The sequence below is a fragment of the Salmo salar genome, chromosome ssa09, assembly GCF_905237065.1.
Source record: "Salmo salar chromosome ssa09, Ssal_v3.1, whole genome shotgun sequence".
In the NCBI taxonomy this organism is placed as follows: domain Eukaryota; kingdom Metazoa; phylum Chordata; class Actinopteri; order Salmoniformes; family Salmonidae; genus Salmo; species Salmo salar.
This window is the reverse complement of record NC_059450.1, coordinates 3,897,023-3,910,973: the sequence shown is the minus strand read 5'-3', so window position 1 is coordinate 3,910,973 and position 13,951 is coordinate 3,897,023. Positions and strand designations below refer to the sequence as shown.

Genomic DNA, 13,951 nt, shown 5'->3' with positions numbered 1-13,951 from the left:
CCCTCTGGTTGCACATTTAACATGTTGATAGAAATTTGGTAGAACTGATTTAAGTTTCCCTGCATTAAAGTCTCCGGCCATTTATTGTCCAATGATTGCACGTTGGCGAGTAGTATTGACGGTAACGGCAGCTTTCCCACTCGCCTTCTCCGGGTCCTGACCAGGCATCCGGCTCTTTGTCCTCTGTACCTGTGTCGCTTCCTCTTGCAAATAACGGGGATGTCGGCCCTGTGGGGTGTTTGGAGAATATCTTGTGCGCCCTCCTTGTTCTAGAAAAAATCTTTGTCTAATCCGAGGTGAGTGATCGCTGTCCAGAAGCTCTTTTTTGCCATAAGATAAGGTTGCAGAAACATTATGTACAAATTACGTTACAAATAACACGAGAAAAAAAAAACACATAATAGCACAATTGGTTGGGCGCCCGTAAAACTGCCATTTCTTCCGGCGCAGTGAGTTTGAAGGTAGGCCTTGAAATACATCCACAGGTACACCTCCAATTGATTCAAACGATGTCAATTAGCCTATCAGAAGCTTCTAAAGCCATGACATCATTTTCTGGAATTTTCCAAGCTGTTTAACCTCTCTAGGGTAGGTGGCACCAAATCGTCCCACCTACGTAACAGCCAGTGTAATCCCGTTGCGCGTTATTCAAATACCTCAAAAATGCAAAAACTTCAATTTTACAAACATATGACTATTTTACACCATTTTAAAGACAAGACTCTCGTTAATCTAACCACACTGTCCGATTTCAAAAAGGCTTTACAACGAAAGCAAAACATTAGATTATGTCATTGTTATACAATACATGCATGTTTTGTTCAATCAAGTTCATATTTATATCAAAAACCAGCTTTTTACATTAGCATGTGACTAGCATTCCCACCGAACACTGCCGGTGAATTTACTAAATTACTCACGATAAACGTTCACAAAAAGCATAACAATTATTTTAAGAATTATAGATACAGAACTCCTCTATGCACTCGATATGTCCGATTTTAAAATAGCTTTTTGGTGAAAGCACATTTTGCAATATTCTAAGTACATAGCCCAGCCATCACGGGCTAGCTATTTAGACACCCGGCAAGTTTAGCACTCACCAATATCAGATTTACTATTATAAAAGTTTGATTACCTTTTGTTGTCTTCGTCAGAATGCGTTCAAGACACTATCCGAAAGGGTAAATAAGGGTGATGAGCATGGCGCAATTCGTGACAAAAAATGTCTAAATATTCCATTACCGTACTTCGAAGCATGTCAACCGCTGTTTAAAATCAATTTTTATGCCATTTTTCTCATAAAAAAGCGATAATATTCTGACTGGGAATCTGCGTTTAGGTAAACAGACGAAAGAAAATAAAGCATTCGGTCGACTCGGGCACGCGCCTAAGCCCATAGTACTCTGATCGGCCACTTGCCAAACGCGATAAAGTGTTTCAGCCAGAGGCTGCCTCGATATCGTTCAGCTTTTTCCCGGGCTCTGAGAGGCTATGGGAGCCGTAGGAAGTGTCACGTTATTGCAAAGATCCTCAGTCTTCAATAAAAAGAGCCAAGATGAAACACAACTTGTGAGACAGGCCACTTCCTGCATGGAATCTTCTCAGGTTTTGGCCTGCCATATGAGTTCTGTTATACTCACAGACACCATTCAAACAGTTTTAGAAACTTTAGGGTGTTTTCTATCCAAAGCCAATAATTATATGCATATTCTAGTTACTGGGCAGGAGTAGTAACCAGATTAAATGGGGTACGTTTTTTATCCGGCCATGTCAATACTGCCCCCTAGCCCTAACAGGTTAAAGGGACAGTCAACTTAGTGTATGTAAACTTCTGACCCACTGGAATTGTGATTCAGTGAATTATAAGTGAAATAACCCTTCTGTAAAGAATTTTTGTAAAAATTACTTGTGTCATGTACAAAGTAGATGTCCTAACCGACTTGCCAAAACTATAGTTTTGCAATAGTTTGCGAGTCGCATAACCACAGAATTCTAATTTCAAAGCTGTGACAAGGTTAGCGTAGTCATTAAGCACGTGTTGCTGTTGTAGACAAATGAACCTCGTCACGTGTCTTTTCTACATTCGCTTCAACAGTTAAACCCTGTCAGAACCCATAGCGTTTGGGTAGCCATCCAATGCGTCCTCTATGTCAGCTAGGAACGTGTCAGTATTGTTTGGCTGACCTGGAACGGGGTCAAAGGTGGGGACTTTTTTGATGATTTTGTTAAGGCGTTCCACGCCAAGCGGGCGGAGACGGTTGGCTTCATCCTGTGGGGAAATTGGGGCCAAAAGGCCAAGAGGAGAAGCCAAGCTTTGGCTTTGCTGGCGAAGAGGCACCATATTACTCAGTGCCGAATGGCCAAGAGGAGAAGACTGAGGGACACATGAGGGAGGCAAAGTCTGAAACCTATCGTCTTTACTCCTTTGAGTACCGGGCTCCGGTTGCTTGGTTGGGTAGTCACGCTGTAGCACGTGACCATTCTGGAGTTCCACCAGATTGTACCTAAGGGTGGTATTCCGCTGCATTGCAGAGTCCACTTGAGTACTTAAGAGTACTGATTTTGGACACATGAGTGTCGCTTTTAATCCTTTCGGTCTCAAACTTATCTGTCATGGTTTGCAGATAGAGGTCTTGAGTAAAGAGCAAGAGATTCAGTGATGAGATTTCCTCTGCTTGCTTAGAAATCAATATTTCCATCCTCATCACCTGAGTTCTCTCATCAATCATTTGGTCAGCGACTTCAATGAGTTCTGCTGATTTGTCATCCAACTTAGTAATTGTGTTCATTAACTGATCGTTTTCGGTCTGCGGCATTTAGAGTAGAACAGTGTTACTTTGAGTAACGTTCAAAAAAACTGCATGCATGTTATCAAATTGAGTGCTCCTGTTTGTAGATAACTTGTCAGATTTATCTAGCTTGGCGTGGATATCGTCATATTTAGTTTTGGCTAAATCGAGTGGTTCCTGTAGAAGACAATTTTGTTCCTACAGAAGACAATTTTGTTGAAGAGTTTGTGCTCGTTCATCGTCAAGTTTTTGCAATTACATTTAATTGTTCCGTTTTCAAACGCAGTTCCATAGCTAGCAGAATTTTTCCTTTTTCTGCTTTTTTCATTAGTTTCCCGGTTCTCTCTAACTGTCCCTTTATGTCTAAGGTCCTTTGCTGTTGTTCTGGGATTGATTTGCACTTTTCGCACCAAAGTACGTTCATCTCTAGGAGACAGAACGTGTCTGTCTCCTAGAGGAATTTTCCAAGCTGTTTAAAGGCACAGTCAACTTAGTGTATGTAAACTTCTGACCCACTGGAATTGTGATACAGTGAATTATAAGTGAAATAATCAGTCTGTAAACAATTGTTGGAAAAACTACTTGTGTCATGCACACAGTAGATGTCCTAACCGACTTGCCAAAACTCTAGTTTGTTAACAAGACATTTGTGGAGTGGTTGACAAACGAGTTTTAATGACTCCAACCTAAGTGTATGTAAACTCCCGACTCAACTGTAGGTCTGCATGCATTGTGAACTGCACTCCAAACTGACATGGGCTGTCTGTCCCCACCATGAGAGTTGATGATTGATATTGCAGAGAGCAGAGAAGACCGTAGAGTAGCCAGATTTAGACATTGCATATCATTTACCAGTTCCATTTCAGGTCATGCTGTTGATATAAATAATTTATTATAATTTTCTGGTTTCTCGCAGTGATTTATCCCGGGAAAAGGGAGTGGTTTAGGGTGGGAAATCTCAGTAACCGGGTTCCTGTAATTAACCCTAGTTAGAACAGGCCCTTGAGGTGCACCTGAACTTGTGTTATCATCAGGAATATTATAGACTGCCTGAGGAAGACACCTGTCAAAACACGTTGCGTGCACCATTAGTAATTGTATTCTATTATTGTTTGTTTCTGTGCCTGGAATATTTTTTTAAGTGTATCATATTATGCAACATATCATGTGAGAGAAAAACTTCAATGTTATTTGGAAGGATTCCCTACTCCCTATGTTTTCCTATTCCCAACCTCCTCATGCCCTCTTAGGATCCATTTATGCTACTCCACCTATCCTTCATTCACCACCATCAGGGACCACTTGCCATTATGTCATAAACAAAACAAACACACATAACAGGACTTGTATCTTTGAGGGTGTATGCACAGTGTATGCAAATGATCACGGTTGAAAGTGGCCTGTCATATCCATCTTTAATCATCTTCAATTGTTCTCTAATATAATTCCCCTTCTTTCTCTCTTTGTTTGTTTGTCTGTCTCTTTCCCTCTCTCTGTATCCCTCTAACTCTCTTTCTTTCTTTCACTTTATAATTTCCCATGCACAAAAACAACTTTCCGCTGTTGCCTCCTGCACAGATCCAAGATATCCCTGGAGTAGCATTGGCCTACATTTCAGCTCAACCCCGCATCCATGTGATGCGTCCACTGATTGTGTTTGCCTGTCAAACTAGACCTATATCTCTTTCAATGATTGGCAGTGTGCACATTCAGCATTAACCCCTTGAGGGCCATTTCCTATACAGATGTCAGCGCTTGGCAGACACCATGTATTGGGAATGAATCACAAAGTGTAACGCAAAGTGGATATCTGTAGTTTTATCCACATCAGGGTCAACAATAGTCAATCCCCATTGTGCAGTAGTTAAATATACCATGGTAAAAATGCAGGTTTGTTTGTCCAGAGCGTCATTTCGAGAATTTGTGTGGTCAGAATTAGAAACAAATCCCTCCCCTTCACATGTTGTAAGGTCTTTCTCTCTCTCTCGTGTGTGTGTGTGTGTGTGTGTGTGTGTGTGTGTGTGTGTGTGTGTGTGTGTGTGTGTGTGTGTGTGTGTGTGAGAGAGAGAGAGATTAAGACTGAGAAAACAAAACAAAAACGTAAATGCAAAAATGTGACAGCAACAAATACTTTTTTTTATGGAAGAATGCCACATGCAGCTAAACAATGGGGCACTTTTGATCAAATCTCTTGGCTTGTTTGTTTTTTGAAAAGCCTTCACAATACATAAAACAGCAAGTGTCTTTGCTGTGTAGTGACACCCCACTGGGCACAGACATCGATTTATCGTCTATTCCACGTTGGTTCAAAATAATTTCATTGAAATTATGTGGAAACAACTTTGATTCAGGTACTGTATGTCCAGTGGGGCGCCTTAGTATATTCACCATGTATTCATTGTGGGCTTGAGAGCCCAATGTCTTTGTTCATTCTAAGCAACACCAAGCACTTTAAATATTAACTCTGCTTTATGTTGGAATAAGAATGTTATATCTGTTCAATCTAATCCCTATTTTGTGGGATTGACTTGAGAAGGGAAAAGAAATCTGATACAATGTAGGTCTAACCCCTCCTTCAGAGTTTTCAGAGATTACAATTATATTTGTGTGCAAGTGCTGTTTGGATCATGCATGTAGCCTGACGTAATTACAATCAAAAATAAGCAGATGTCATGAGTCTATTTTGACTCATGACATAAGCTACTGCTACTGTTTATTATCTATCCTGTTGCCTAGTCACTTTACCCCTACCTATATGTGACTCGTTTCAGGAAACTAGAGCTGTGTTCGAATACTCATACTAACCGCACTAACTGTACTATTTGTGGCGTAAATTATATATAGTATATAGTATGCTTATTGGTCATAGTATGGATATAGTTAGTATGCCAAAAGTTCCCGGGTGTCGTACTATATTCGCCAAAATACGAAGCATACAAGGAATGGACACTATGGGCCCATAATGCAATTCTTCGGAAAATGGTTGTGGCTTTACCTTGTTTTCAGATTTGAAGCCAATGGCGGAAAATATGCAGCCAATATGAAGTCCAACAAAAGCGGATACAAGTTAATTGCTTTAACTAATTATGACAAATGTTAAGAAAATGTTGATGAGTGTAATAAAGCAATGACTTTTCAAATAAGTTACCTTACACGTTATGTTGGCTGACAATTTGTTATGTACGCTATACGCTATCCTTACGAACCACATAGCATATCATTACAGCAGTATGTACCGTATGTTAGTTAGTATGTTAGTTAGCTACTTAGCGTTAGTTGGCTACAAATAAATGAAACCGGCCAGTATATTAACTAAATGCTATCTAACTAACTACCCAATGTTTACTGACTTCATTATTCCAGTCATTCTTAGCTTAGCTAAGTGGTATAGTTGCTGTGCATTCTCAATGGGCATTCGGGTGCTTCGTAAATTCGCTCTGGCTAGCTACTCTGATTTCAGAGCACTCTCGTCTGAGTGTACCAGAGAGCAGAATAACTGACAAATTTACAAACGCTCAACACCCATTGAATATGGCCGGTGTCAGTAATGTTGGCAAAAATGCGTAATTGAATTGTTGCCAGCAGCACAGTTACGGTCACTAATGCTCTGGATAACATAAAAACAGCCTAACCAGCTCTGCTAGGGTGAGTAAAATGGTCAGAGTGAGCTGTTCTCTCATTTTTGTGTCTGGAAGTAGCTAGCAAGCTAGCCAATGTTAGTCAGTTAGCTTGGGTACTTGACTGCTATTGTTAGGTCAGAACGCTCGGATCAACCCTACTCCTTGACCAGAGTGTCCAGTGTGTGCTCTGAATGCTCCAGAAGCGAAACACACTGAATTTACCAACAGACAATCTGACAACCCTCTGACTTTAGGAGTGCCCAGAGCGCACTCTGAGCGCACTCTGGCACTCCAGATTGAATTTACAAACACAACCGTAGTATAAACCAGCCTTTAGTCTTGAAAGCTTTGGTTGTTCAGTACATGGCCTCACATGTTAATCCTTAACCTCTCTAGGGTCGGCGGGACGAAATCGTCCCACCTACTCAACAGCCAGTTGAATCCCGTGGCGCGTTATTCAAATACCTTAGAAATGCTATTACTTCAATTTCTCAAACATATGACTATTTTACACCATTTTAAAGACAAGACTCTCGTTAATCTAACCACACTGTCCGATTTCAAAAAGGCTTTATAACGAAAGCAAAACATTAGATTATGTCAGCAGAGTACCCAGCCAGAAATATTCAGACACCCATTTTTCAAGCTAGCATATAATGTCACATAAACCCAAACCACAGCTAAATGCAGCACTAACCTTTGATGATCTTCATCAGATGACAACCCTAGGACATTATGTTATACAATACATGCATGTTTTGTTCAATCAAGTTCATATTTATATCAAAAAACAGCTTTTTACATTAGCATGTGACGTTCAGAACTAGCATACCCCCGCAAACTTCTGGTGAATTTACTAAATTACTCACGATAAACGTTCACAAAAAACATAACAATTATTTTAAGAATTATAGATACAGAACTCCTCTATGCACTCGCTATGTCCGATTTTAAAATAGCTTTTCGGTGAAAGCACATATTGCAATATTCTCAGTAGATAGCCCGGCATCACAGGGCTAGCTATTTAGACACCCACCAAGTTTAGCACTCACCAAAATCAGATTTACTATAAGAAAAATTGTATTACCTTTGCTGTCTTTGTCAGAATGCACTCCCAGGACATCTACTTCAATAACAAATGTTGGTTTGGTTCAAAATAATCCATAGTTATGTTCAAATATCCTCTGTTTTGTTCGTGCGTTCAAGACACTATCCGAATGGTAAAGAAGGGTGATGCGCACAACGCATTTCGTGACAAAAATGTTCTAAATATTCCATTACCGTACTTCGAAGCATGTCAACCGCTGTTTAAAATCAATTTTTATGCCATTTTTCTCGTAAAAAAGCGATAATATTCTGACCGGGAATCTGTGTTTAGGTTCAAAGACGGAAGAAAATAAAAACATGGGGTCGACTCGTGCATGCGCCTCAGCCCATTGTCCTCTGATAGAGCACTTGCCAAAAGCGCTAATGTGTTTCAGCCTGGGGCTGGAATTACATCATTCAGTTTTTTTCCCGCCTTCTGAGAGCCTATGGGAGCCGTAGGAAGTGTCACGTTACAGCAAAGATCCTCAGTCTTCAATAAACAGAGTCAAGAAGCTCAAGGAATGGTCAGAGAGGGCACAACCTGTAAGGAATCTTCTCAGGTTTTTGCCTGCCATATGAGTTCTGTTATACTCACAGACACCATTCAAACAGTTTTAGAAACTTTAGGGTGTTTTCTATCCAAAGCCAATAATTATATGCATATTCTAGTTTCTGGGCAGTAGTAATAACCAGATTAAATCGGGTACGTTTTTTATCCGGCCGTGTAAATACTGCCCCCAACAGGTTAAAGAGATGGTGGGGGTAGGGCTTAAGAGAATGATGCTGAATGGGTGTAGACAAAGACGAGCTTTCCAGTAGGTGTACCAAAAGTATTCAAGGGGCATTTTCTCAAAAGTGAAGTTACAATTTTATCAACTTTCAAAGCATAATTACTTTCCCATTGTTCCTCAACTGTAGAGTATGATATACTATTTACTAGCACTGTCTCTACTTTTATCCAATGTAAAAAACACAATTTCAAATTTTGCTACATAAAACGAAAGGAGCTGGTCGGTCACATATTTCCATTTCTACCTAATTTGCATCTTACTCCTCGGTACTTGTACCCCATGTATTTAGCCAAGTTATTGTTACTCATTGTGCATTTAGTTTTCGTGTTATTTTTTTTAATTATTTTTCCATTTTCCTCTCTGCATTGTTGGGAAGTAACCATTTCACTGTTAATCTACACCAGATGCTTACAAAGCTATTGCGTATAGCCCAGACACACGCACTGTAGGCACGCACACACTTTCCCTCCCTCTTCCGGTCTCCCCAAAAACACATGCACAACGTTCTTTCATCAGTGTCATTAAAGATGGCTATAATTATTGTGATGTAAAGTTCCTTATAGTGGAGTCATTCTTTCAAGTATCACATAGGCTACAATAATAGGCTAGAGAGACATGTTAAAAAATCCCAAATTATTAGTTATTGGGCGTGCACATACTTAACCCCCTTGAAAAGCAACACACACCAGTCCCTACCCAAACACGGATGAAAGCAAGCACACACGTCGCCACAAAATATATGTAGGCTACATATGATGTAGGATCGACGTGAAACAAATTAGAACCCCGACTTTCAATCTGTGCAAAATCTTCACATTATAAACACACATAGGATACTTTATGTTCGCATGCTTTCGCATATAGTCTATGGCTGCCCTCTGGTTGAATTAACCCCTCAAACCATCCAACACACTGCAGAACTTGGAAAATGATATAGGTTCCAGATCTCGAAACAATTTTCACTGACCGTGGCTTGAGTTACTTTTTGGTAAACCTATGTAGTGAAATCACATCCGTATATATTTCTGTTTTGCTCAATAAGGCGATGCAAAAATATTGCAGGTTGCTGTATTTCTACATGTCGTCAAATAAATAGCCTACTCTGAGACGATTCGATTTCTAACCTATAAAGTGCATCTTCCAACTATCTGTAGCTTGTATAGCTGTGTGATTGTTGAAGCTAAAATGCAATATAAAAAATACACTTGTTGTGCACCTTATACAATAAATCCCACACACATTATCACTCAAGTGGGTTTATCTATGTGGGTTTATCTATGTAGCCTATGTTAAGTGTTATCCATCCACCATCATCAACTGAGGCTGTAAAACCCATAAAATACATATTTACTACTAAACCATATTCAAGAGACTTTCAATTGTCGGTCTTTGTTTTTATAGTGCCCTTATATCTGTTTTACAATATTTAAGTGAATGATCATCGCCGACAATGGCATAATATATTAAAAAGCGCAACCCTTACCTTTACAGCCACATACGTATCCATGGTGTGCTATCAAACGTTATATTCTCATCGTCGTTGTTTACCCATGTGTTTCCAGGGCATCATGTCTTATTCCAAGAGACAAACTGCAAACCGAACTAAAAAGCTGCATCCTTCCCTTTCACGACTCCTCGGGAAAAATGTAACACCGATAACCAAGTCGGTCCGATATAGCCAAGCAGCGACAACAGCTTCACAGCATACTTGTATAGTTCCCCCTCAAATTTGTTAGAAAAATGCCTTAGTTGGAGCTCTGCATGCACATCTTCCAATTGGTTTTGTAAGTGCTACAGTGGCACTATAGTTTCCGCGTGTATTTCCCTACCTAATTCGTGCGTCCTCTAAAACAACATTGCATGTTTGTAGTTGTTGTTTAAAGTAATCATTGAGTGCTAGACACATCCAAGTAGGTCAGGAATGAAATGAATAAACACAATAAACCAAAGTCTTGCTTCAGCCTAATATTAGAGCATATTCAATTGTTATTTTTCTCAGGAAAGAAATTACATGTCCAAGCGCGGAGAGTCCCCGAGACCCAACAATGGTTTACGCACAGAAAAGGCAGAAGGGGAGAAGGGGATAGTTGCGTGGTAAGAACATAGCTACACATTTACATGGGTAAAGACACTTTGCCATTAGGAAGATTAAGTAAATAACACCAAAACGAGTAGCGTAGTTTTCAATTGTGGCGTATTGTAATTTGCAGCTAAGGATTAAGGTTGATGTTTTAACAAAGTGGATTAGTGTGTGTAAAATGCTTGCTCAAGCAGTTACCGTGGCTGTTGGAGAGATTGCCTGCCATCTGATGGTGCAATATCTTGCCTTTGTTTATTACCAAACAATATTACCAAGAACGATTTGAATCACAAATAATTATAACTGTAGGAGTGCCACACCCTGCAAAAAGTATACCGTAGACAACAGTATGCTTCTACTGTATGCTTTTTGCAGGTGTGGCACTCATACATATGGTGTATTTTCATCCAACTCAACAACACGTGTATAAAACATAGCATTACCAATGCAACATTATCAAATGCAATATAAATTAACTATTCCATACGAGGCTAGTTTTAGTAGGACAAACTATAGAATAAAAATGTGCAATATTCTTGAATGTTTTAACCTATTCTTTATGTTCATTGTAACAAAAGTGTAATGCATTATTATATGGTATTACTCTGGCTGATGTAGCCTACGTTTTTGGTCATATGTAAATCTGGAAAGAAGTTGTGCATATTTAACGCAAAAACTATAACATTAACAACCCTTACAAAAGTGAGTGTGCTCTGTGTTTTTAAGGGAGGTGAAAAGGTCTGTTTATTTGTTTGTTTAAAACCTGGAAGCAGACATGTTCTGATATGCTGCTGTTCTCACTCGACTGCCTTGCTTTGAGTTCATGAAGAGGTTTGCTCTCTATTCCCTCCCCTTTCCTTCAATGCAATGCATGATCGATGTGGACAGCAGGAGACAGAGAGAGGTGCCTCCCTTTGTCTCCCTCTCCCACTGTGTCATTGATCACAGTGTCTAGCTGCAGCACTGAAATCCACTTAAACTATAATTTCAAGGGGCAAACACTTACTTATTCCAATTACTTTGTATAGAATAGGCTATTTTCACATCTAAATTGTTTCAGGATTTGCTTTGTTATTCATTTAATACCTGTTCCCAAGATGGAGCAATCCCAAATGCTGTTACAGACATATCTCGCATACAGGGCCGTAGACACACAAAAAATACTGTGTTAAAAACAACCCAATTTAGGTTATTTGGTAACCCAGCGCTGGATAAATATTGGACAGAACACACGCTGGGATATTTTGACCCAGCCAGTTGGGTGGTGTGAATAACCCAACAAGTTGGGTTGTTGGTATTACCCAAACATTGGTTCATTTAACCATCAGTTGGGTTTTTTTTACTCTCATGCTGGGTTGACCAAGCAGCTGGGTCTTTTTTTATGTAATTTTCAGGAGGCGTGGATTTCAGCTATATTTTATTCGCCACCCTTGAGAGTAAATATGTTTCCTGTTCATCATGTTACGTTTACATACTGTAAATTCAAATGTTCCTGAATTTTTGGGTTCTATAATATTAAGATTATTTATTACATATTAAACTGAACAAAAATATAAACGCAACATGTGAAGTGTTGGTCCCATATTTAATGAATAGGAGAAAAAATCCTAAATCACAAAAAGCTTATTTGTTTACATACCTATTGGTGAGCAGTTCTCTTTTGCCAATATAATCCATCCACCTGACACCTGGTGTGGCATATCAAGAAACTGATTAAACAGCATGATCACCTTGTGCTGGGGACAATAAAATGACACTTTAAAATGTGCAGTTTTGTCACACAACAGAATGCCACATATGTCTCAAGGTTTGAGGGAGTGTGCAATTGGCATGCTGACTGCAGGAATGTCCACCAGAGCTGTTGCCAGAGAATTGAAAACCTAACCTCCATTCACCATGTGCAGGCTATGGATGACATATATACACTGCTCCAAAAAATTAAAAGGAACACTTAAACAACACAATGTAAATCCAAGTCAATCACACTTCTGTGAAATCAAACTGTCCACTTAGGAAGCAACACTGATTGACAATAAATTTCACATGCTGTTGAGCAAATGGAATAGACAACAGGTGGAAATTATAGGCAATTAGCAAGACACCCCCAATAAAGGAGTGGTTCTTTAGGTGGGGACCGCAGACCACTTCTCAGTTCCTATGCTTCCTGGCTGATGTTTTGGTCACTTTTGAATGCTGGCGGTGCTTTCACTCTAGTGGTAGCATGAGACGGAGTCTACAACCCACACAAGTGGCTCAGGTAGTGCAGCTCATCCAGGATGGCACATCAATGCGAGCTGTGGCAAGAAAGATGGCTGGCGCCCTGTGCTCTTCACAGATGAAAGCAGGTTCACACTGAGCACGTGACAGACGTGACAGAGTCTGGAGATGCCGTGGAGAACGTTCTGCTGCCTGCAACATCCTCCAGCATGACCGGTTTGGCGGTGGGGTGGCATTTCTTTGGGGGGCCGCACCGCCCTCCATGTGCTCGCCAGAGGTAGCCTAACTGCCATTAGGTACCGAGATGAGCTCCTCAGACCCCTTGTGAGACCATATGCTGTTGCGGTTGGCCCTGGGTTCCTCCTAATGCAAGACAATGCTAGACCTCATGTGGCTGGAGTGTGTCAGCAGTTCCTGCAAGAGGAAGGCATTGATGCTATGGACTGGCCCGCCCGTTCCCCAGACCTGAATCCAATTGAACACATCTGGGACATCATGTCTCGCTCCATCCACCAAAGCCACGTTGCACCACAGACTGTCCAGGAGTTGGCGGATGCTTTAGTCCAGGTCTGGGAGGAGATCCCTCAGGAGACCATCCGCCACCTCATCAGGAGCATGCCCAGGCATTGTAGGGAGGTCATACAGGCGCGTGGAGGCCACACACGCTACTGAGCCTCATTTTGACTTGTTTTAAGGACATTACATCAAAGTTGGATTAGCCTGTAGTGTGGTTTTCCACTTTAATTTTGAGTGTGACTCCAAATCCAGACCTCCATGGGTTGATAAATTGGATTTCCATTGATTATTTTTGTGTGATTTTGTTGTCAGCACATTCAACTATGTAAAGAAAAAAGTATTTAATAAGATTATTTATTTCATTCAGATCTAGGATGTGTTGTTTAAGTGTTCCCTTTATTTTTTTGAGCAGTATATATATTTTCGGGGCCATTTTAAGTGCAAAATTTATTCCACGCATATACTGTACAGTATGGAAAATAAAGTTGACCGATTTAAATGGATCTTCTTTGGAAGGATATCACAAACAAACACACCATCAAGTACTGTGATGTAAGTATGAATGATAGAAAATGACATTATGTGAATGGAAATAAGGTTTTTGGTTTTCACTTTGTTCTGTATTTGTGTAACTTTTGTGACTGCCAACTGCTGCTATACCTTGAAAGGTTCTCTCTTGAAAAGTAGATCTTAATCTCAGTTAACCAAAACTGTATGAATATAAAGTAAGTGTAATGGGCTTCTCCTGACCAATCCTGGCTCTTCAGGTCTGTCAGGGCCTTGTATAGTCTGAGCTCTGGCTGAGGGAAGGGTTGTGGCTTCTCACTGTCCTCCGTGTCTCAACCCCCT

The 13,951-nt window shown here is 40.3% G+C and overlaps 1 protein-coding gene across 1 annotated transcript in view; it reads right to left on the bottom strand.

Annotated features, from left to right (window-relative positions):
• LOC106610601 (leucine-rich repeat and fibronectin type-III domain-containing protein 2) overlaps positions 1 to 10,341 on the bottom strand; it is a 227,470-nt gene extending 217,129 nt beyond the window's left edge. The window contains exon 1 of the mRNA XM_014210003.2: positions 9,773 to 10,341. The gene's annotated coding sequence lies outside the window, so the exon portion shown is untranslated. The remainder of the gene's footprint in view (positions 1 to 9,772) is intronic.
• Positions 10,342 to 13,951: the final 3,610 nt, after the last annotated feature.